The following is a 27,191-nucleotide window of genomic DNA, read 5'->3' as shown; positions in this document are numbered from 1 at the left end:
AAATAAAAAGCGTTCAGACATTAAAATACAAAATTTTAATTTTAATTTGAAAACTGAAACAAGAAGACTGACAAATATCTAGTCTGCTTCCTTTTATTTTCGGCAAAACTGAAGATTAAATGAAATTATATTTTGATAATATCTTCTGTTTTGGCATTATAGATATGAGAAAATATATTTTTTTACGGTTTGCTTCTGATTTCTTCGTGTTTGATTTGGTCCCAGTTTGTGATGTTTATAAGCATTTCTGAGTTTAATTGCTGTTCAGTATCTCCATATTTCATTCCATAAAAGAAGAACAAAAATAAAACTTGATTAGATGCGAGGAATGTATTCCTTTTGTATTGAATATGAGATCGACATTTTCATTCATCAAAATCATTAATGAGGTGATAAATAGTTTCGTCATTGAACCATTAGTAAAAAATATCGCCTGAGAGTCATTAGTCATCAAAAGAGAGATCCAAACGGTAATAATACATATAGACTGAGAAGCTTATTATTCTGTGTAATCCAGGAAACACTAAAATTTTATCAATATATTTATATTTTAAAGTATTGCAATGGTATCAGTATTCTATCTCAAGTCGACTTATCTGTATTTCATAAGTTATGTCCTTGCTTTGTTGCAAATATGCTACTCTCAGTGTTTCAACCGAAAACTTTAATCTTTTGATATAGTACTTTGAAACTCATAATAAAAGAATATATTTACATTTCCAATAAATTTCCCCTATGTTTCTTTACAAAATAAAATGCAGTATATTTTCTCATGAACTACATTAAGTATGCATCACCAATAAGCATGAATATCTCCATTGTTACGTCATAATGCCGCTCGACGTCAAAAAAAATATAGTGCACACTGTTTTGTTTTAAAAATGACAGTTGAACGGCGTAAATCTATGGCAAGTCATCAGAAAAATAATGTAAATATAAGAAATGAATTTAATTTTTTAAAGATTCATGAGGTATATGAACTACAACGCTTCACGCCGGCATATTTATCATGAAGCGCTAACGCGCTTCATGAAATATGCCGGCGTGAAGCGTCGTAGTTCATAACCTCATGAATCTTCAAAAATTAAATTCATTTCTTAAATATACCATGTAGATATGACACTTTCGTCAAAATAGCACGAGCTCATGCAAGTGCACTTGGCTCTGATTTGCTGAAACAAACTCTCAATGTCTCAACATCTTTCTTCTTTTCTGATAAAATATATACTTATAACTTAACAAATTTTGCAAAAAACCTCTGAAACGGCGCCCGCTATACAAGAGATCTTACTTAAGCCTATAGGAATATACTAGGTATAAGGTGATGTCCGTAAATTATATTCAGATTTCACTCGCATAGCACAGTAGTTATCGTAAATTTAATTAAAAGTCTATTTATTTTCATTTTCGGTTAACAGCCTCAAAATAGCACTAAAGAGAGTAAAGTAGTGGTTCCGCTTTGAGAATCTAAGTTACTGACACTTGATAATAAAACTGACAATAAGCAAGCGCTTATATATTTCATAAAACGCCATAAATTAATTATTCAATCAAAATTTGAATTAAGTGATATAAAAAAATTAGCTCTGGTCACTGATTAAAAAGCAAATTGTGCAAATCCTTTCCGTTTTTGTCCTATCTCACTCTTTGTTCAAAGTTCTAGAAAATCAGGTGGCATCGAACTCGATGTCAAAGAGAAAATCAAGGCGATTACTGATCAAGAATGCCCAATGGGCATGGAAATATTAAATAAATGGAAAGCAATTGGAAACACAATGAGTTTGTGATATATATCTTAGTTAGTTGTGCTTATGTTTTATGAATAAATGTCGATTAATGACAATGTTATTTGTTTAGACTTATAAAATGGTTCAGTTTGATTTTTAAATACTTTACTTAAATGCTTTAAAAATGTGTTCTTTAAATTTGATGAATACATTTAAGTGGATTTTCTACATACAGTCTTTTATTTTAAAAACTTATATGGGTGTATGTATATATGGGATGAAAACTAAGCTTTTTGCATTATATTTAAATGCTGACAAATTTAAAGTTAAAGATGCACATTTCTGCTTAAAACGACCAGTATAATAAATTTGTTGATTTAATGAAGTATGCATAAAATGAGACACCAAAAGAAGGTTGGGGAAATGAAATGTCTCTGCAGAACCCGTATGACTTTTTAAAATACCCTGCAGGTTTCGTGTCTTACATACCCTGCAGGTTTCGTGTCTTAGCGTACCCAAGCCGTGTCTACACTGCCTCAAGATTCCGTTCTAATAGCTTGTTTTTCAGCTGTGTAGAGTTTACAAAATTTATACAACTTTAAATCGATCCAGAACGTAAGGTTTTTAAAAAATCGTGGGCTAAACTACAGGTGAAAACCGATTTCTCTTGGTTCTGGTGAGGAAATCTAGTCTAACGAGAATTCATTACTAGTATTTGTTGATGTAAAAAATACAAATATGTGGCAACACCTATTCAAATCGGTACCTGTCTTTTTCTTAATTTAGGTAAGTATTATAGAATTAAACCTGAAATAAAACCAAGGTATAAAAATTCTATTTTCACTAATTGTGATAAACACAAAGATAAAAATTTATCTTTAAATATATATCGAAATCTTTAAATATTATCGAAATGTTTTTCGATTTTTCATGAATGTTTTATAAACTTAATTGGAATTTTTTTTCCAAATCACTCTATGCTTTTGAAATTTTAATATTTACATTTCCAATAAATTTCCCCTATGATTCTTTACAAAATAAAATGCAGTATATTTTCTCATGAACTACATTAGGTATGCATCACCAATAAGCATGAATATCTCCATTGTTACGTCATAATGCCGCTCGACGTCAAAAAATATAGTGCACACTGTTTTGTTTTAAAAATGACAGTTGAACGGCGTAAATCTATGGGAAGTCATCAGAAAAATAATGTAAATATAAGAAATGAATTTAATTTTTTAAAGATTCATGAGGTATATGAACTACAACGCTTCACGCCGGCATATTTATCATGAAGCGCTAACGCGCTTCATGAAATATGCCGGCGTGAAGCGTCGTAGTTCATAACCTCATGAATCTTCAAAAATTAAATTCATTTCTTAAATAAATAAAAGTGTTTTGATTATTTAGCAATGCTACAATATAAACTATTCGAATTTTCTCTGATTTTCTAAAATGTTTAGAATATATTAGTTACTTTTACATGTATATCCTTCCTTTATTTAATTCACTTTTACACATGGTAAATTTATCAAATAAAGATACAAAATGATGCAAAAACAAAAAGGTTTTGATTGTTTAATACCAAAAGAGAAAAAAGACTTTTACATTTTTTTGGCTTTAATTCGTACTCCTATTGGAAGCTTATAAAAATAAATTTTAGTCTGTTTGAAAAAATCATATTAATTAATGAATTTAGGAACATTTGTACCTTATTATAAATTAATTTTACATTTAAAAATTTCATCATGTCTTTGAACGTGTAAAAGTTATGACTAAATCAATGTTCTATATTAATTTTGAGAGACAGAAAAGATCATACGCCACCATTTCGCAAAAAATAATTGTTTTGAGGAAGGAAAAATATCGTCTTTAAAATCCCTTACACCTAAATTTACATATATAAAATATTTAAGCAAATGAACTTTGAATAATTCGTCTAGTCAGTCAGAAACTAGAGAAGAATCCTATCTTCAGTGATACCTTTGTTTCATCATCATAAACGTGTCCACATAAACTGCATTCTATTCCGTAGATAACATTAGAAGATTTGCAGTTCAGATTTTCCAAAGTTTTGTATAAAAGCTCTGTTCAGTAAGATTGAATCTTAAACTCTGCCTAAATTCGATAATGCAGATTTTCTGAAATACTAAAGCATCATTTCTCTTTATAGTTACATAAAAATAGCATTGAGATCCCACTCCATCTTATTTTCAAAATAAGAAAACATTGCTAATCACGACGTATGAAAGCACACTGAAGTTTGAAATATTTCCTTAAAATTCTCAAAAAATAAAATTAATCTTATTTTGCACAGTTTCAAAAACTATATCATTTTCAGGACCTTTTTCTTAAAGTGGGCTTCATTCTGAAATAAATATATATGCCTTGTATATTTTCATAGTTGATGCTTTCTTATGGTACAATGATTTGTGTTTGAGTTCACTATGTAGAAATATTTTTTTTAATTTCTTGAATTATCATGTTTTCATTTGGTCAAAAATTGCCATATTTAATTCATTTTAATTGCAAACAGGTGAATGTGTGAAACATTTGTTTTTGTATTTGTCATGCAAATTTTATGAAAATCGGAGAGATGTCGTTTTCAAGCTCTTTAGTACAGTGAAAACTGTCTAATCCGACACTTGAATAATCCGATACACTGTGAATTCCGACGTTAAATTTCTCTCCCATTTTTGCATTTTCTTTGTTTTTAACACTGTGCAATCCGACACCCTGTGTACTCTGACGCAAAATTTGTCTCCCAGTGCATGTCGGATTAGACAGGTTTCACTGTAAATGATTGGTGCTTACAGATAATATATGTTAATGTGTCACCTCTCAAGAGATGGCATTTTATAGTATGAAAACCTGAAATAAAGCCAAGAAAAGACATGCCGGCTAAACACAAGATTTTTCCTCAAGAATGATAATATTCAAATCATTAAAGGCCTAACCTTTCATGTCCAACGGAATAATTTTCCAACGGTAAGAAGGAGATGTTAACATTTACATAAGACTGAATTTAATTATACAAAATTAATTGTCACTCTAAGTTTTTTTTTAATTATAGCATTTTGTGTTCAACTGTCTGAATCCTACCTGTACTGAGGATGAAATTTGTATCGCTAGTACATGTGTTCCTGTTTTAGAAGGTAAGGTATAACGTCAATTAAACTTATGGATACAAATGTTTTTAAAGTTAAGCTTAAATTACACTTTCTTTCGGTGGGAAAAAAAGTGATGCATATGAGTCGGAAAAATTAATAGTAACTGTTTCATCGCCATCACCCGGTGCTCTTAAAGTAAAAGTTGTAAGTAATTCGGATGAGACCTTAAAAATCGAGGACTTATGTCACGTTTGGTGTTATCACGATTAAGATACCTCGCTGCTCAATGGCATTGAGTGCCAAGTAAGGTCTAGGTTTGAAGCCTTTCTTCGGTAAATTGTGACGTCTTTATTTGCGTGAAAAATTACCAAACTGGCCTGGGGGCTATAAAGCTTAGACCAGCTTACTTTTGATCTCAGTCTCACTTTCCCCTATTACTTCCTTTGAAAAGAATGAGACTGGGATCAAAAGTGAGCTTGTCTTAGTTTTATGGCCCCCAGTCCAGGACGTAAGACAATATACAATCAATCAATCACTCTTAACGCACATTTTCCAAATAATGTTTATTTTCTTTTCCTTCAATATTCGTTATCATGATGGACTTTAAATTCATTCCTAACTTAACAGATTATTGCAGCCCGGAGGACCGGGATGCTCTATACATATAAGTTTAAGTGTTGGTATATGGGGATTGGGGTGGGAGTAGTTATTCAAAATTAACGGTTTTCTAAACATGGAAAAGATTGTTAATCAGAATGTTATTTCATTCTATAAATTACGAGATACATAATATATATACTTCCATATAGTGAAATTTAAAAATATATATGTTTTTTCATATTTAATGTATAAAGTTGTTTATTATTTACTATCGAAAAAAAACGGCAGGTCCCTTTTTTTAAAACATCGAAATTTACATCTCGCATAAAATTGTATTCTGCACAATTCGTGTTTTAGATTCTAAAATTGAAAATTAAATACATTTTTAATATAGGTGATGCATGTGTCTAACTTCAATTTATATTTTATGCAGCCAACATTTACTCGAGGAATTTAAAATGGTATCGTTTTATCCGACTATAAGTTTTCCAAATATTCGCGACTGTCGTCTCCATCAATTAGACGCATGCCTTTTCACACATATCGAAGCGGTTTGATGATCAAGAGTCATTTCCATAGTTTACTTTATATATTTCCCGGGCGACAATTTATGGTTAGATCAACGTTTTCTTGTTTTACCTTGCCATGACTATATATTTAATTATTCATACAAGTATATATATAGTCTATCCCGATTTTAATTGCTAAAACCTAAATTTCTGTAAGAATATTGTAAAAGGTTCAAAAAGATATTTCGGTTTAATGCCCATTTGGTTAAAAATCAACAAACATCCAATCTCAATTGTGCCTGAAAACGTGCGTAATGCAATCAGCTACTGAATTGCATGAACTTTTGTTTTACATTGAATAGAAAAAATATATAAAGATTGCTCAGATATTGTGAAAAAAGACCCAAACAAGAAAGGACATGATGGCGTGTACGTTATTTACCCTGACATCCGAAGAGAGGTTTACTATGACATGACGACAGATGGAGGAGGGTGGACAGTGAGTAGTTTTTCTTCATTTTTTGTATTATTACCGATTACTTAATATTTTTTAAATTGGCTGTTTCTATGGACAGTGGAAAGGGCAAAAAATACCATAATGAGAAAACAACCAATTATATTAATTTCAATGACCATAAAAACTTTACAAATGATATACTATGCATAATCAACAGCCCTTTTTGCAGAACAAATATACATTAAAGCAAAATCAACGACCAAGAATGTAACAAACATATATGAATACAAAACGAACGATCATTTTTGCAGAATAAAAGTACATAAAACACGAAAAAAACTTAACAAGCGTGCAAGGGGTAAATCTAGTCTTCCCGACTTCCGCCGGTCCCGGATTATTTTTTTTTGTCGGTGCACAGAAACTCTTTAAATTTCTCAGGCATATTTTCTATTTTTAAGCGAATTTATTAATGTAAAAACGTTAGTATTTCAGTGAAAATTATTGGTGTTTATAAAAAACGATAATTTTTAATCAATTCTATAAAAAAAATCATAACATCAAAATGATTTGATTTCAGAAAAGATTTCCATCAAAATTTTCATAACAATAGCTAAATCTGACATTGTACTTATGGTAAAACCATGCAAAATGACAGTCTTGCATTGTTTTGCATTGTTATACAGTGACGTAGCATCGTTTTCAAGAAGGGGCAACCAAAAAAAACAATTAAACCTACCTGAAAAAAAACTTGACAAGCAAAAAAGGGGGAATTCAAAAGGAAGTTGCCCAAACTTCTTTCAGTACCAAATTTTCTTCCTAATATGCTACATTATTATTATTCGACTCTTACTCTTACAAAAAGCGGGGGGTGGGAGCAACCGGCTTTTCAATGAACATTTTAATGAACATTTTAAATAGTAAAAAAATGGAGTGGAGATGTTGCTACGTGCCTGTTATATAGCAGTGTGTTTTCAATTGTATATATTATATATCATACAATATTGAATAAATAATACTATTAATGATATAAATGAAATTAAATAAGGTTTCATAGTTCAATACAAAACCTAGATCCACCCCTTTACCTGTGAGCAATAAAGATCAAGGTTATTCTTTTGGGGTTCTGTCTTTTTATTGGTTGTGGTTCTGAGTAGTTCTCAGAGACACTACTCAGAGGTTTTGGCCAGGTTGGCAGTGTGAAAATTTACAGAATATTTAGACAAAAAATTTTAAGACTTTCAAAGACTTGAGACCTTAAGACCAGACCTGGTAGTAAGTATTTACTTTATTAACATTCTATATCTTTATAATATTTATATTTAGCTAATATCACTGTTTGAAAGAAGAGCGAAAGTTTGAATTATGAATTAAAACTAAATATTCAGTATTTCATCTCAGAGAATATATTAATTTGAATCATGAGTATTGTATTATGTATAGTAAGTTTATAGTATTTCTTATTAGATATGTAAGCTGAAGCATCCAGTAGTTTTTGGTGTTTTATGGAATGGGCCTCGTCCCAGAGAGAGGTAATAAGCATATATTACCTTTTGTATATTTTAAAGTAATAATTATATATATATCATTACATTAATTGAAATGTGATTGTAAAATGTGTGTGTAAAGATAAACTATATAGTGATTTATTTATATGCTAAATATTTAAATTAAGAGAGATAACTCTTAACTGATATATTTATCTTTTGTACATCAAAGTAAGTAAGGAAAATAGAATGTTTACATTTGTTATTATTTTATGTGATATGTATTGTTATTGTTTTATTTTATAGGGCCATTGATTTATTTTCCTACTTTGAGCATCAATATTAAACAATATGAACCCTAGACAGGAGTTGGTTATCTTTTCATTAAGTATATATAAACCACCCCTGCAACAGTTATATGATAGGTGTTACTGTAAAGTTAAGTTTTTATAATGGCTGGTTGTACTGTTTAAAAAATTGAGGAAAATCAATTTATGTAACAACAACAAAATTAAAACAGCCGTCAGGAGAATAAGATATTTTTTTCATTTTATGTGAATTCTTTTCTTCCGGTTGAAGCTTTTAAGTTTTTAAGATAAATTAACCAAAAGGAAAAGAAAGGGACGAATTAAAGAGGGACTCTGAGGTATAGCCACGTTCACGTTGTAGAGCCTGGGAACACGAACATTTTGTGGCAAAGAATTCTACAAGAAAAAGATATGTGTAGAGTTTTTGTGCATACAAATTATCTGGCATATAAATGAGGTTTTCTTTTATTTAATATAAAAAAAAACATTGAACCTCAATTTGTTGTATTTAATCGCGATTCTACAAAAACATCGGTGTCGTTTTTCAGTGGTTTTCGCATTTATAATTTTTGCAGGCGATACTGCTGATTTCTTTAAAAATACGCAAATTTGTTAATTTTTTTTTTTTTTACAAAGTAATGAATTCATTTAAACCTACAAAATGTACCTGAGAAGTGTGAAGAGTTTAGAACTGTGCACCGACCAAAAAAAAAAAAAAACCCAAAAACCAAAATCCGGGACAGGCGGCAGCCGGGAGTCGGGAAGACAAGATTTACCCCTTGCACGTTTGTTAATTTTTTTTCGTTTGTCGTGTTGTATGTACATTCGTTCTGCAAAGATGATTATTCGTTTTGCATTCATATATATTTGTTTCGTACGTGGTCGTTAGATTTGCTTTAATGTATATTTGTTCTGCGAAAAGGTCTAATATTTATGCTCAAAATCACTTGTTAAGTTTTTATGATCATTGAAATCAATATAATTGTTTGTTTTCTCATTATGGTAATTTTTGCCCTTTCCGCTGCCCATGTTTCAACTTTATAAAATCTTTGACAGTTTCAGATGTTGGAACTTATCATGAAAATGAACTAAAAAAATATTATCATAATATATATATAGCATTTTTTCTTTTGCTGATTGTAACTAGAAGCCACTTCTACAGCATGAGGACGTAATTAACAAATTTCAGTCGAAACGCAACATTGTTTTCTTGATTATGATCTAAACCAATCATTGAGGGACGAACTCTGACATAAAAAACAAAGAAAAGTTTAATTGCGACTCAAAGATTTACGGTACTTAGTGTAAGAGAACAAACTGTCCACAAATTTCTGTTTTAGATCTAGTTCCTGAACTGTTTTACACAATGACAATTAATCATAGCTGAACAAACAATGTTACATTACCCAGTAATCTGGGTAATCCCATTAAGTATTTGTAAAAAAAAGTATATAATGTCATTTCTTCTTATTATTTGGAACTTTACATACTGTGAAATCAAACTTTTTCGTGGGGGTTAATTTTCCTTTTTTCGAGGTTTGAAGAGACCCATGAATTCATGTTTCCACGGAATTTAAAATGTGATATACATGACTACTCAGCAATTCTTCAAGAATGCAAATCCCAACAAACCAAGAGATCTTTGCTTAAACCACGAAATTTTGACCCTACGAAATAATGTGATTTTACAGTATAACATAGTTGTCGATGTTTATTTTTGAACGAAACACTACATTGATATATCAATCAATGTATACAGGTCATTCAGAGGCGAGAAGATGGTGACGTGGATTTTTACAGGACATGGACAGAGTATAAAGAAGGATTTGGAAATGTCACTAAGAACCACTGGATTGGTGGGTATTATTAGTAACATATTGTCTTAGTCACAGTTTTCGGGATCATTCCTGGTTGGTAAATTTCATACCCGGCGAGGCGGAGTCGATTCAGGTATAAAATGTACTAACCAGGTATCATCCCAAATCCCGTTGTTAAAAATTATGTAATGAAATATATGGAGATAACAAACAGCATTCAATATCAAAAGGCATAAAACAATACAAAATAGGAGCAGAGCAAACACGGACCTACAAAACAGCAGAGTTGGGATCAGTTACATGGAGAAGTGAGCATCTCTTGCCGACCGGTCACATCCGCCGTGTTCTCCCTTTCATCATCGGGAAATTACTAAAGAATTCGTCGTCAATTGAATGTATAAATAATGGACTTAACGAGGCCCGATCTACTTGATCTGCGCATACTTTTTAACGCAGCTTTAACTCACGCACGTCACAGTACCCTGGACTGCCGTCACAATTGAATACAATAACGTCACAATTAAAATGGCGTCAAATTGCGCTAAAATGTTTCGCTGATCTTGGTCTATAGACTGGGCTTATTGAAAGCTGGCTCATTCTGGCATTTTTATTACATACATCTTTTAGAAAATATATTTTTTAAATTAATAAACAACTTTGAAACATACTGTAAAGTTAACGTATTACATTTGGCGGTGTATTCTTTTTAGCGCTTTTGGCGGAGAGGTACTTTCGCTAATTCAAGTACATCGCTAAATGTCTTAAACAATGATACATGAATAAGATTATAAAAAAATGCGCTAAATCAAATCTACGCTAACTTGTTTAAAAATCACTTTCCGCTAAATATCGTACACGCTAAATATTATACATTTACAGTAATTTATTTTGAGGTATCTATTTCTTGGTACAGATTCATTAATTTTAACTTGTTTTATTTCAATTTGTGAGTTCCCATTGCAACCAAAAGTAAACGATTTTAGTCTTTCTCCTCAAACATTGAAGTGTTAATACCCTCCATTTTTTATTGGGCATAAAAAGAAAATTATGTCATAATGTAAGAATGATCTAATTTTTAGAAAATTGTACAGTATTACAATCGTTTGTTGATGTTATGTAATCCTATTGCAACTTATAAAATATCTAGTTGGATAAAATAATTCCTATTTTTGTGTTTTGATATGCCCCCTTTTCACTGCAATAAAGGCTACCTCCGATTTTCTTTTCATTTTTTAAAAGATGGATGTGAATTGCATGATATATGTGAAAATCAAAACATTTCATCATTTATATTTTTTTTAATTTGTCAATTCCTTTGTTTATTGTGGAGTTTTAGTATGTAATTGTGTATAAAAACACGAAAAATAGTCCATATTTTGAAAGTGCCCCAGTTTGACTACAATAAAGGCAAGGTAACAAAATTTCATTCTAATTTTTCTAAGCCTAATACATACAAATTTATATCCAAGAATCAAAATTTTTTATCATTCCGTTTTCGTAATTTCCAACTAGATTGGGCCTCGTTAACAATTAATCTAAAGAACGTCCGTCAATGATAAATTTGCTGTCAAGGTCATTCTATCGCCCATAGAACTAAAGAAATGATGAAGTTAAACGAGACTGATGATATTCTTGTTTCATCAACTTGTTTGTCATTAATTTACCTCTTTTTAGAAATTGTTCATACGTAAAGCTTGTTTTTGCGCATTGAACCAATTGTGACATAAAGTCCGTACATTGTACGAAGGTGATTTACATAATACACAGACAGTAGTTTTTGCTTAAATCAAAGTACTGTGAGTACTGAAAGACGGTGGCATGAATGATTGATTGATTGTATATTGTTTAACGTCCCTCTTGAGAATTTTTCACTCATATGGAGACGTCACCGTATGCCGGTGAAGGGCTTCAAATTTAGACCTATACTCGGCAAACAGGGCCATTGAGCAGTGAGGGTTCTTGATCGTACCAGTGCCTACCGTGACACGGGACCTACGTTTTTAAGGTCATATCCGAAAGACCCGTGACTTTCACTTCTATAGTGCCGAGCGCTTGGCGAAGGAACAGTCACTACCTTTGTTTACGTCTTAGGTATGACGCGGCGCCGCGAACGAGAATCGAACCCGGGCCTCCCGATCGTGGCATGAATGATTTTGTTTGTTTAATTAACACCCCTTTCGAGAATAACATTTTTAGCAGCGAAGGATATTTTCTGGCTAGCAATTACTGCGACACGGGATCTCAATCTGAATTAAGGGTCGATATCCATGTCACGCATTGGGAGTCGAATCCGCAACGTAAGGATGGACTTCTTCAGGTCCGTTGGTCCAAAGCAAACTCGCTACGTCAAATGGCGACTGGCAGTATAGAAGAAAAAAATGTTTAAAGATTTTTTAAAATGATATGGAAATTATAAAAGTTTATTTCAATTTCTCACAATATATCTACCTGTATTTTAATATATAAATTTATATATTATGTACTAAAAAGTAAAGTATTATGAATTCTCACTGTTATCTAAAATTGTTACTATTTTATTACAATTTTTATAAAAAAAAACATAGCAAACTTCAAATAGGTATATGCATAAATTAATAAACATTTGCAAATTATAAGATTTCATTTAAATGTGTTGTGTCGCCTTACGACACACGATGATAATGTCAAAACGTCTAAAGCAGTGTCAAGTTTCCTCTTTGCTAAAAACAAGTTGGATAATTCCGACTTAAATTAAGGAATTTCATTGATTCACATAGTTAAGTCTCTCTTAATTCTTCAAATAATAGCCAGAAACCAATCTCACACACAAATACGACCTTGTGAATATTTATTAATAAATACTAAAGTTATGAACAATATTTTTACTATCATTAAACCAAAGAATCTTATATATATATATACATTGGCTGTCAACATTGACAGCGCCTTCCGCTATTCCTGTAGCTGTTTGTTCTACCCTTACATTTGATTAAAACGATTTCGCTTAGAAAAACTCCCATTTCTCTAGTACACTAAAGAGGAAAAAACTGAACTGCTTTCCAGTGCATAGTATCGCCATCGAACGCCGCCATTTTTTGTGGATTTACCACTTTCCTATTTCGGATGCTTGATAAACTGATAAATTGATAAAATAATTAAGCAAATGTCCTTAAATTTTCCAAAAGACAAGTCAATAGATACCGGGTAGTGAATGAAAAATAGGATAATGTTTACCAAAATCTACTTAAAACTTTTTTTTTCGAAACAATATTCAGGTATTATTTTTAAAACCGGGTTGTTGTTTTTTTTATCGAGCGTAGGTACTTTAAAGCATGTTAATGAAGTATTGATTTTTTTTAAATTGTCTATGTTTTATCAAAAGAATTAAGATACACTAAAATATGATAAATTAATACTTGCGAAATTAAAAAGTCATCTTGCAGCGCCTACTATTTTTCGAGAAAAACGCTTTGTACACGACAAACCTCGTATACTGCTCGAAAAAAAAAGATAGAAAAAAAAGAATAACAAAATATTTTTCTGTCTCTATTTTCCGTCGTCTCAAGTCACGATCGGAGTCTGTATATATGCACATGGAGCTTTCTCCAGAATGGGAGAGGATCATACATTTTGGCTATGGTTTGCGATGATGGTATTTCTCATACGTAATATTCTAATAATTATGCAATAACCCTGCAAATCACTGCGCAATACATATTTACTGCTTTGTGAACACACCAGAAGACTGACCTAAATTCAACCCACTAAAATCGCATAAAATTCTAATACTAGTTTTATTTCATGCACATGTATTTGAGTGTACTTTTTCGTACACCCTTTAAAGGGTATATTTATTAGAGGCACGTTAGAGTTTCTAAATAGGAATGAAATATATGGGTAAATTGTCCGTTATAGTCTTTGTAATTATAGCTTTGACAAATTTTAATCTGTTGAGTCGTTTTTGTGTGCGAGATAACCAGACAAAGTCTTATTTTTAAAAACTAGAATGGTAATAAACCTAGCAAATTTTATGGCATTCCGACAACCGTTTTATTAACTGATTAAAATGTAATGATCTGTTTTTCTTCTTTCCTAAAATACATATATTCGCTTTACTAATATAGCATTGTAAACAGATATAAGAAATTCAAACAAAAAGACTGTTAAATTACAATAAACTATTTAAGTTTTACTGTAAAACTAGAGGTACTGTGAGCAATGAGCTCACTAAATGATACCCTTCGCCTCCCATATGAATAAAATGGCAGTGTCCATGTTTTGCTCAGGAAAATCCAAAATATATGTCAGATCAAAAAGTAAAATAGGAGGTGCACAATGGCAATATGTAATGAAGATTCTGTGAAAGTTTCATTAAATTTCCTTCAGTGGTATGAGAGGAGTAGCGGATAAGAGATGGGTACCCCAAAGCGTAACAGACGGACGGACGGACAGACGGACGGACGGACGGAAATACCGATTACTATATACCCTCCCGCTTTTCAAGCGGGGGGTATAAAAAAAATAAATCACAAAGCAGTATTTAAGAAACAGCTGTGTGTTGTTTAGCAATTACTAGTATTTGATTTCGGAGTTAGATAGTGAAACAATCATACAATTCAATCTTCAAATATTTTTCAACAATTAATTGGTAATTTTAAAGAAACACAATGTCCGTACGAAACTGATTTTTCGAACATGTGAGAAAAAACAAAAAAAAAAATTGTACGAATTGACATCTGTAGTTTGATTACGAATATACAAGTCGGTTGGTGTACGAGTTAGTTTAGTTCGGCGTAACTCAATGAATATTCATGAGGCGAGAAATATTGATAACGGCAAATATCAGGAATTTGGCTTTGTATTCATCGACGAAATGTCTCTGAAATAACTTGAAAGTATTTGTTAACTATGTAAATTTTATTTTCAAACATCGAAATATGTCTACTTTCATTATTTTCACTCTGCAAATATCGCCGCTAGGGTCCCCGTGTGTTCACACAGACCAGCAGCAATAGCCTGTGGCTATATATAGCCACCGTCTAAAAAGGAAATGAAAAAAGAGACGTTTTTAAGCTTGTCAATTATCTATTGTACAAAACTTTTTTTCAAAGGGAATGATGCAATCCACGCCTTAACAAAGGATAAAAACAAAAAACTCCGCATTGATCTCCAGAGGCATAACGGACAAAAAGCCTACGCAGTGTATACCAATTTTTACATCGGAGATGAAGACAATAAATATACACTGACAGTGTCTGGATACAGTGGAACAGCTAGTGAGTTGTGTGTTCCGCCAATGTATGAGTTACGTTCAAGATACGATGCGGTTGAGATATCGACAGATCACTTTTTTTATAGCTTGTTAAAATATATCTTTGTACTAGTGTGTATAATAGATTATTATACTTCTGTTAAAATGTTTCCTATATAAAGTTAAGAAGGTAAAATAGCTATCTTTGATAGTCCACGCATAGCAAAGTTATGCCCCGGGGTATAGTTTTTGCTATCCACCCTCGGAAAATTTTCATGCAATTTTTGCCACCAATTTTGATTTCCACCAATAAATCTATTGACTGATGATGTCATAATGACTTCAGTAGCATTGTGACATCATCATGACGTTAGATAATTCTTGTAGCTCTTACTCAAAAAAAATTCAGACCTCAAAAATTGCATTATAGATCAGTATAATAAAACATTTATCCATTGGTTGTGAGTGGGATAGCTCTTTTATCAAACCCGCGACAGGAAAGTATTCCCCGAGGGCTTATTTCCTGTCGCGGGTTTAATAAAAGAGCTATCCTACTCACAACCATTGGATATTTGTATAATATTTCATGTTTTACGAAACTTTCCTCACTATTAACATCCTGTATTATTATTGATAATAATATGTTTTATGCATACATATGTAATTTCCCATTTCTGTGGTTAGAATGTAGTGATTGTAGTATATTTCATGTATATATCAGGTTTCAGAGCTAGGACGTTATGTAATGCATAGTCTCAGGTTTTGGGGCTTTGCGTTGATTAGTCGTGAGCTAACGTCGGAGATATCACGTGATTGTTATCTCTGGTGGATGCTTCAAGTGTTTGTACACACCATTTTTTGTAAAAAAAACATAACGATTTCGGATTATTCATCTTGATCAATGCTTAATAATCAGTGGATTAGCAGTGCATACGACTTTATTCACAGTATGTAAATGGTGATATTTCGGATTCGCTTTGTGACTGTTTTTCGACTCCATCAGAGCCTGGGTACATGCGGGGTGTTTCAAAATGGCGGACATGACGAGGGTTGTGCTAATCGGCCATTCGTACATTAGAAGGATGGACAAGTATATGAAAGACAATATGTGAAGAAAAAAATCTTTGTTTTGACCTAAATTATAAATAGATTGATCCGTGGCCAAGGTGGGTTAAACGTTAAGGGTTTGGCGACATCGTGAACACTACGTACTTTCTCCACGGCCCCTGACATTAGCCTTTTTCAAATCGGAGGTAACGAACTTTCCTTCGACCCCCCACAAAAATTGTAAGGTATATTTCTTTTACGAACTTCCTGATTCATGGTACGAGTGTGAAACATGTAATTTTATGCAACTTCTCCGACGGGATCCTCACAACTTACCACCTGGATGCAACAATGTTGTATTGAGATTAATCAGCCTAGAAACTCTGTGTCTGGATCCTTACCATATATGTCATTTTGGAAACACCGGGGTTTTGGGACTAACCTACAGTACCTGAGGGAGTTCACCTACCTACAAAATCATGCAGTACCGATCCAGTACCTATGGTCAATGGTCAATCAAAGATGCCATGGTCAACACTTGCAGGAGGCTAAGGCCAGTACAAATTAATTTGAAGTTTGATATAATGATATACATGATATATGAGCATGAATCATGGAAATGAATAGATGCATATGTATAGGACGAGTCAAATATCTAGTAAGATATTTAGAAAGATGTCTGTTCTAAACATTCAAGTAGTTCTACAAAAAAAAATTATATCTTTCTTTAAGATATATATAACTTCATGAAAACCTGCAGAACATAATGTCAAAATTTTCCATGCTAATGTCTCAAAGTTATTGTTCGCAGGGTAAACTTACAGTATACATATGTCAAAATTTTTCATGTTAATTACTGTATTAAAGTTATTGGTTCGCAATGTGAACTAGCAGTATACATGATGTCAAAGTTTTCCATGTTATTGTCTCAAAGTTATTGGTTTGCAATGTGAACTAGCAGTATACATGATGTCAAAGTTTTCCATGTTGCTGTATCAAAGTTATTGGTTCGCAATAAGTTTTCCATGTTGCTGTATCAAAGTTAGTGGTTAGCAATTTGAACCAACAGTATACATGATGTCAAAGTTTTCCATGTTACTGTCTCAAAGTTACTGGTTTGCAATGTGAACTAGCAGTATACATGATGTCAAAGTTTTCCATGTTACTGTCTCAAAGTTATTGGTTTGCAATGTAAACTAGCAGCATACATGATGTCAAAGTTTTCCATGTTGCTGTATCAAAGTTATTAGTTCGCTATGTGAACTAGCAGTATACATGATGTCAAGTCTTCCATGTTACTGTCTCAAAGTTATTGGTTCGCTAAGTGAACTTGCAGTATACATGATGTCAAAGTTTTCCATGTTGCTGTATCAAAGTTGGTTCTCAGTGAGTATTGAGTAAGTCATGTGGCTGTCTCAAGGTATAACTAAACTGTTATCTATTCAATACAAGATCAAAAGCAAGGCATGTTTTTTTTTTCTTTTATAAAGACTTGATTTATCAGTAGAATGTAACAGTTATGAAGCCACTGTTGTTGAAATCTTCATCATTTTATTATCAAAGTATGCAATTATGAAAGGTCATTACCTAAAATGTTGGTGATACCTTTCATCATAACAGCAGAAAATACATGAAGTAGTTCGCTTAAAATATATAGTCATAAATTATATTCTAGATAGAATTCTTTCAGCTTCAATCATGCCAAAGAGACGGCCAGCCACAGTCGAAACCTGGAGAAGAGGAAAGAGTCTAAAAAATCAGAGTGAAGTGTCAAAACTGGTGGAGCATCCATCCGTGCAGATTGATAATGAAAACAAGCAGACAAAATTCTAAAGTAACAAGGTAGTGGCGGAACCCTCTTAAGATGCTACAAGCAACATATCAGAAATACTCAATTAGTTATTAAGTTCAGGCGAGCCAGCAACCCCAGAAATAGCATATCGACATTGATGGGATTCCGCTCGGTGCAACAGTAGCACAACGCATAAAACAAAAAATCTGGGAAGATCAGTATTTAGATTTGCGTGTGCTGCTGCGGCAGCGAGAGGATCCAGTATCTTGGGGGGTCTTTGACTTCCAACACCAGTCAACCCAAATAAATTAAGTGAATTTCTAGTTTATTATGATAGATCTCTTTCAACTTAATTAGTGCAAGGTTTTAAATAGGATTTTTGCCTGGGTTGTGTTACAGACCCCATCATATCTTATATGTTGAGTAATCATAAGTCAGCAGGGAGCACCCAGATATTATCAATGATCGCATAGAAACAGGTCTGCAAAAGGGAATTGATGGACCATTACCTGCACCCCCATTAGATCATTTTGTTGTATCACCCCTACTGCGGCCCTAGAATTAGTGTCAAAAGGTAATTCAATAATTTTGGAATAATTCATGACCTGTTTTTTTTCCAAAAGACCAGTCTGTGAATGCCAACATCCAAAAGAGCTCTCTGCTGTACACTGTGATTGGATTGTTAATGTTGGAAGTTTGGTTAAAAAATTTGGTCAATATATTTTAAGAGCAAAGTCTGACATCAAAGAGGCCTATAGAATAGTTCCAATTCACCCTCTAGATCACCATCTATAAGTTTTCATTGGGAAAATTCATTTTTAATATTATGATATATGGTAACCAATGGGAGCAAGTAGCAGTTGTCAAATTTTGAAATATTAAGTTATGCACTAAATTAGACAATGGAAATATTTTTAAAGCAGCAGGGGTCTCTCATATCCTCGACGATTTTTTTTTGTGGGCCCACCAAATTCATCAAAGTGTAGGTATGTTCTAGCCAGTATTTTATTCTCATGTAGGCAAATTGGGGCTCCTTTTAAGATGCTATAAACACAGACACCTACACCTAAAATAATTATCTATTGGATAGAAGTAGATACTGGGATAATGGAATACAGACATCCATATGAAAAAAAATTTTTAAAAGTGCAAAAAGTTCTCATTGAAAGAATTACAGTCAGCACATAAGTCTTCTTTACTTCGCATGTGGGGTAGCTAGTAGTACCTGGTAGAGCCTTTTTAAGGCGTTTAATCAATCTCACTTGTTGTTTCGATGATTTTAAACGATATGCTAAGATAGAGGGGAAGCGAGAGCTGACTTAGCTACCTGGTCATATACCATAAATCATTTTCATGGAAAATCTGTCTTTCTGAATAAAGAATTGATGTCCTAAGAATATCTAAATTTGCAAACTGATGCCGTAGGGTCACACAGTTTTGCTGTAGTTTTGGGTTCAAAATGGTTTGCGGATAGATGGCCTGATGCCCTTATACAATTTTAAATAGGCATCAAATAACTTTTTCCAATTGTTATTGCATTTAGAATTATGTGGGCACAAGCTCCAAAACAAAAAATAAAGACTTTTCTTATTTGAAAATAAGGCAGTAGTAGAGATCATAAATAGACAGTCATCTAGTGAACATAACCTCATGAAATTATTATGTCGGCTTGTACTAGTTGCAATACAGTGCAATATTCACTTTAGAGCTAACCATGCTTCAATAAAATCTAATGTACTCGCTGACAGACTCGAACATTATTCACCAAGCACATTGGCATCACATGTTTCGGCCATTTAATTTTTCAAAAAAATTTGAATTTGCCAGACCCATCTAAGAATTTTTTTTTGGGGGGGGGGGGGTCAGAAATTGTTAAAAAGGTGTCAAAAATCATGCCAAAGAACAGCCTCAAGACTCGAAATAACGCGGGAAATTCCTACAAAAGTTATAGAAGCTATACGTCTTACAAGCTCTACTTGGAATAACCGAAATCTTTTCAGAGCATTGTTTCTTACAGCATTAAAAAAAAAAATTAGATTGGGAGAATTATTTGTCAGGACACTGCAATCTATGAATCAAGTGTTTTTAAGGTCAAACATACATTTTGAAACTGGGAAAGGAAAATTGAAAATTGTAAGTTTAATTTTATGTCACACACAAAAACTAGCAATCTGGTCAGTCAGTTACCATCTACCTAGAGGCCCAGTCTGAAAAAGATCTCTGTCCTGTGTTTGCCCTTTTTGAGTATATGTGCCAATTTAAACATTCAAAGGGGACCCCTTTTTCAATTTATTGATGGCACTCCGGTTTCACAGTCATTTGTTTCAAAACATTTAGGTGCAAGTATTACATTCATGGGTTTGAATAAAAAATTTACAAAGGTTATGCTTTTTGTATTGGGGCAGCAACTCATGCAGCTAGGTTGAGTTCTTCGAAAAATACAATTCAACGTATGGATGGGTTTTTTTTGTGTTTTTTTTCTCTCCACAATTCATTGAATTGATAAGGTATAGGTTACCACCCTCTCCTAATGATAACAGTACAGCACAAAACATCTGCTTATGAAGGTCGTCCTGCAATCAATTCTGTATTAGTCAAATTAATCTTGTCATCTTCATGTAGGCTGTCCCTTAATTAACTATAAATGGGTCAGATTATGCCTGTCAGGTTCATGTAGGTATACCCGTTGTCCTAAGATAAGCTTTCAATGGGTCAGATTATGTTGGTTGTGTTCATGTAGGTTGTCCCCAGATAAGCTTTCAATGGGTCAGATTATGTTGGTTGTGGTCTTGTAGATTGTCCCAAGATAAGCTGTAAATGGGTCAGATTATGTCTGACATGTTCATGTAGGTTGTCCCTAGATAAGCTGTAAATGGGTCAGATTATGTCTGACATGTTCATGTAAGTTGTCCCCAGATAAGCTCTAAATGGGTCAGATTATGTCTGACATGTTCATGAAGGTTGTCCTTAGGTCAGATTAAGATGGTTCAGATGAGGTCTGTCATCCCCTTCTCCCTACAATTTATTACCATCGAGTTACTTTCAGTCATCTGCAATGGATGAATAGAGAGTAAATAACAAATTGGAGCATGAAATAAAGGACTCGGGCATTTGGAATGTTTACTGCAAATCATTTGTATAGACTAATTTTACTGTTTGCAATGTAATTAATTAATTGTAATTAACCATTGCGGATATGTTGTTTTATTAGATAAATACAAATATTTTAAACCTTTGTATTAGAAATATTGTTTATCATTTATCATGATTTATATAAATGCAATTAAAATGTGGTAAGTAACAGGGGTTGCAGGCCATCATTTATTTTTCAGAGCGAGAATCTTTTCTTAAACATATATATTAAGATTATTAAGGTTTTTCTCCTATGGTGTCCATGTACGTGGGTTGTTTCCCTTGGAAGGCGGAAAATCCAATTTAGTTGGATTTTTGGTGGCCTATTGTTTGTTGCTACCTTATTTTTCAGCTTAATTGTTTGATATATTTGTGTTTTTTGAGTATTGTCATGATGTTATTTTAAGTTTTGGGAGATCCATAACAAGGTGTAGATACAAATTGTAGAAAGTCATAGGATCTCCCAAATTTCATGTGTTTCATTTGTGTCATTAATAAATGACATATTTACAACAATACTCATTCTTGGTTTTCATTCAATCTGAAAAATAACAGAGCTGCGGGAAAATTGGTTTTAAATTTGCACTATTATCATATGGAAGGCATAAATGATATCGTGTCATTATCATATCTGCAGCTGGTGATAAACCTTAATATTGTTTGTTAAGTTTTCCCTTTGATATCCATCTCGTCGATTTCGGCAACATTGCTTCGTATAACTATGTTATAACTGAATTCTTAAAATGAATTATTTATATCAAAATAAGAATCGATACGATATCATCATGGAATTGTCAATATCGACAACATCGACATAGCACTTTGCCTCACATATGGTATCCAGTATTTCTAATTTATGGTTCTAGTCAGGATCGATATCAATATGATATAATGTCGAAATCGATATGATAATATTGATACCGATATATATATATATACATATGTATATATATATATATATATATATATATATATATATATATATATATATATATATATATATATATATGTATATATACATGATAATTTCGACATGTTAATATTAGCAACACTTCAAAAGTAAGTGTAGGAGGGGAAGGGTCAGAATTCCCGAAAGATTTTGAAGAACATTACAAGCAAAAAATCAAATCTGTCGAAAATGTGGGAGCCTGGGGTGCAACTGTGGAGTTTGTTATTGCTTGACCTTACAGCTAGAAAAAGCAGGGAAGAGAACCAGAATGTAAATAAAACAGGACTCATGGGGGACCACTATCCCCATCACCACCACGTTCTAAAGGCCTATTTATATTGACAATAAATGAAGGAAAATGCATAGAGTGTAACGTATATATATGCAGTAAACGGAGAGTGTCGAAATTACGAATAGGTGGTTTGCAGAAAGATTGCGGAATCGAGTTTCAAATTCACATATACATCTTATACACATCAATCATATTTCAGATATTTTTTGCCAAAAAAAAACCATTTATACATTACAAGTATCAATTTCCTAAAAGAGAACAGAGGATGACTCATTAAATGGTATATCATGAAGACTTAGACTCGGATAACTACAATGTTCGCTAGTGTTACATTACGTCATAGATATTTTATTAATGATAAGTAAACTTCATTGTTTTTCATTGCAATGTTCTAGGTGACGGTTTGGCTGATCACAATGGTATGAAATTTACCACTAAAGATCAGGACAATGACGGGGGCTCTGGTAACTGTGCCAGAGCATGGCACGCCGCCTGGTGGTATAACTTCTGTTACCAAGCCAACCTTAATGGAAAGTATGCACAGACTGAATTATCCGGTCATGAATACATGATATGGAGAAAATGGAAGGACTCTAAAGAGAAAGCATTAAAACGGTCTCAGATGATGATAAGATCAAAATAATTTAAAGTATTAACAGACCTTTGATATTTATTCTGATATTGATACTTAACGTTTAATAAAAGCATGAGTGCAAGCATTTCTACACGATTCATTTTTTACTCAGCTTTTACAATCATTTTTTCCTCGCCTTAGAATTATAAGATTCTGTGTACAAAAATGGTCAAAAATGAGTTATGCATATCGGCTTGCTGAGATCTACCAATGGAACCGTTTTGTTTCGTTTGTCAAAAACACTTGTCGTGGCATTCAGCTCGACATTTAGATATGAATCAGATGTAAAGAATATTAGGTATCTTTTTCCTGAGCACAATGATATATACCAAATCAACGCATGAATGAAAGGAAAACATCGCCGTTATATCTAAATGTCTACTTTAAGGCCACATCAAGTACTATCTTATATTTAAGTAGAGGTTTTGAATAAATTATCTTATATAGGAATATAAAAACAGGTCGGCTAATAAAGGAACAAAGATAAGAAAATTTCCGAGTTACATTTATATCGAAGAGGAGTTGTCTAATGATATGCAAAGAATAGTTTTTAATTTATTATGAGAAATGATCTTTATGTCATTTTTTTTTTAATTTTTTTTTTTGTTATGGTAGCATATGAAATGTTTCAAAACATTTTAAAAGAAATTTCATATTATTCATTTGACGTAAATAACTTGTGTTTGTCAGCTTATTATGCACATTTTTGAATAACTTACCAAGAGGCGATTATGTGTGCAATGGTTCATCGTCTGTGTTTAACCGACAGCCAAAGAAAAACATAACCAGAAGTTAGCGACGCAGTGTAAAAGTAAAAATCGTGTATAAAATATTTCAACGTTCAGAGCATATACTTAAAATGAAATTCGATTATTCCAACAATCTATTGGAATTCCCATGGGTACCCACGGCGCTCCGTTAATTAGCGGACCTATTTCTATATTCACATGAATCAGAATTAGTGCAAAATCTTATGCGTGAAAAGAAGAAAACACTTGCTGTGGCCTTAAACTCGATATTTAGATATATCGACGACGTATTGTTAATTTACAATGGTTATTTCCATTATGACGTCGATACTATATATCCTGGTGAGCTTGAGATAAAAGATACCATAGAGTCTGACACATCTGTTTCTTTCTTGGATATTTTACTTGCAAAAGACGCTAATGGTAATCTAACAACCAAGCTTTATGATAAACGTGATGACTTTAATTTTTCTATCGTCAACTTCCCTTACTTATGCAGCAATATACCTTCATCACCTGCATACGGAGTGTATATATATATCTCAGTTGATTCGATACGCAAGAGCTTGCTCTACGTATGAACAATTTCTAAAACGAGGTAAATTATTGACAAGCAAGTTGATGAAACAAGAATATCAGCTGTCTAGTTTAAAGTAATCATTTCGTAAGTTCCGTGGTCGATACAATGACCTTGTCATTGTCATTGTCAATTTATCATTGAGTCAAATACTAAATGACGTTTTTCATACTAATTGTTAGTCCCTTATTTATTCACTGAATTGACTACGGATTTTTCCGTCATTTTCTGATCATGACAAGGGACAACAGCGGGTGTGACCGGTCAGAAGGGAATGCTTACTCCTCCATGGCAACTGATCCCATTTCTGATGTTTCGGAGGTCTGTGTTTGCTCTGCTCTTGTTTTGTATTGTTTTATGGACTTTGAGATTGAATACTGTTCGTTATCTCCATATCCTTCATTCAGATTATTGCAACTAAAATTATACCTCAGGTGGTTAATGTTGTAAATGAAAGAATCATTAATAATCATTAAAAAAAAACTCTTAATAAAGCAATCTGGATAAATCCGAGATTTTTTCGTCCTTCACTTGCCGAGTTCACGACAACTTGAAAAAAATGATCATGGGTCTAGTTTCCACTTATAGTTGAATCTTGGATATTTTGTGATGCAAGGAAGTTTATTTGGAAGAAAAGTAAAGACAATTATTTAATCACAGGAATTAATCAAATGGCCAAAAAGTAGGTAATGATCTTTTTATATACATATATATAATATTTATTCCTTTTTATAAAACATCAACTCCTGACTGAACTCTTTTTTGTAACAATCCGGGGGGGGGGGGTTATAATATTTTGAAATGGTAGCTTCTTTTTTGGCAATTTTTAAATTTCTTAGAATTATTTGGAGATTTTGAAAATCTACATTTGATTTACAACACTTTGAATATCATGTAGCACAGAGAGTTTGGGGTATTTCATTAACATCGATTAATGTAATTGTGAGTAAGGACAAGGCTTAGTAAAGCATTTGCTAATATCTGCAATAAATCTCTGCTTATAAGGATTTTTCTTTTTAAGAAATGGATTATTTTGATATTCTTACAGTGTAATAAGATCAACTATGAAATTTATGGTAGTATGAACAATATTCAATCTCAGAAGCGCATTAAAACAATAAAATTATGAACAGAGCAAGCATGGACCTCTAAAACGTAAAGGTGTAATCAGGGACCATGAATGAGTAAGTATGCAAAACTGGATAGTAAGGTTACTATCTCCTTAATACCAATGCATAAGCACTTGCCTGTGGAAAAAGATTTTTTTATGGATAAAAATAAAAGAAGGCTGCTCAAATGATATGAAAATTAATCAACTTTTATCGAAGAAGTAAAAAGTGCTCCCGATTTGTGATGCATTTCTGAGTTTTATTGCTGTTCAATATCTCTATATTCCTTGAAAAGCGCAAAAAATGAAACTTGATTAGAAGTAAGAATGGTTCTGTATTGAAAGTCAGATCGACGTTTTCATTCATCGAAATCATTAATGAGAGGAGAAAATAGTTAAGCTTCGTCAAGGTACCATCAGAAAAAAAATCACGTGAGATTCATTTATCAGAAAAATAAAGATCCTAACGATAATTATACCTATAGAATAAAGAAGCTGATTATTTTGTTAAATCAAGAAAACAATCAAATTTTATCAACATATTTTTTTCCCTTAAAATCAAGGCAATGGTTTTAGTATTCTATCTCAAGTTGGCTACTCTGTATTTCATGGGACAAGTTCTTGCTCTGTTGCAATTATGCTACTCTCAGTGATTCGACCCCAAAACTTCAATCGTTAGCAATTACGAAAATTCCTTAGTACCCGGTTTTAACCTCTTGATCAATTCTAACACGGGGATGTGCATGATGGTTTGTTATCAATTTACATTATGTCGTGCCGTGGATTGGAGTCGAGGGGAAAAGGTATGTCGGCTAAACCAGTACACCAGGATTTTAAATTGATTCATTTTTAGCATCTTGCAGGCCATTGTCTGAATCATTGCTGTACTGAAGATAACATGTGTGTTCGTGGTAACTATGTGGCTGCTTTAGAAGGTAACATTTTTCCAAACTGATGTTATATTATAATAGACACCCATGATCAGTTGAAAACACTATATTGTAAATCGTTAGTTACAATTTGTTATAAGGAACAATTAATATCAATTCACAGCTGGGTATCTTAGAGCAAAAATAGTTTGTTAAACGGAAGGAAGGTGAGCCTTAAATTTATCAAGTGTATATTGAAGAAGATTGAGATTTCTTTATATTCCATATAAATGAGTTTTCTATCATTTTTAAATTATGTTTCTTTCAAATAATATAAGCAAAAAAGCTTTTTTATTCCAAATAAGATACATATGGAAAACGTCAAAAACATGCGATATTTTAAGGTTATACTTAAACCGGACAACAATTCTCCTAAAAATTATACAATGCAATTATAAAATCACGCATTAAAAAGTCTCTGATTAATATTGTATATAAAGTATTGGATAAATTAAATTGAGATTAATAATATAAAAAAAATAATGAACTGTAATCGAGCTCAGGTGTCCGAATCAACAATACAAGTCAGGAGGAGAGCAAGCAAACATAATAAAGTGTCTTGGAAGATTTTTAACAAAGTATGAAATTTATTGAAAACAGAAAATGCGTTATTTCAAAGACTACAACTACTTCACGTAGTTCACATTAAATATGAAAATTAATAGCAAAAAATATACATTATTTTGAAGACTACGTATACTTCATGAAGTTGAGATGTTCATTTAGATAAAATAACA

At 32.5% G+C, this 27,191-nt stretch overlaps 1 pseudogene; it reads left to right on the top strand.

Annotated features, from left to right (window-relative positions):
- Positions 1 to 23,100, top strand: part of LOC134248340 (ryncolin-2-like) — a 45,219-nt pseudogene extending 22,119 nt beyond the window's left edge.
- The last annotated feature ends 4,091 nt before the right edge of the window (positions 23,101 to 27,191 follow it).

Source organism: Saccostrea cucullata, unplaced genomic scaffold (assembly GCF_032062105.1).
Source record: "Saccostrea cucullata isolate Sc308-1 unplaced genomic scaffold, CSIRO_AGI_Scuc_v1 ctg2962, whole genome shotgun sequence".
Taxonomy (NCBI): Eukaryota; Metazoa; Mollusca; class Bivalvia; order Ostreida; family Ostreidae; genus Saccostrea; species Saccostrea cuccullata.
This window is presented reverse-complemented; position numbering and strand designations above follow the sequence as displayed.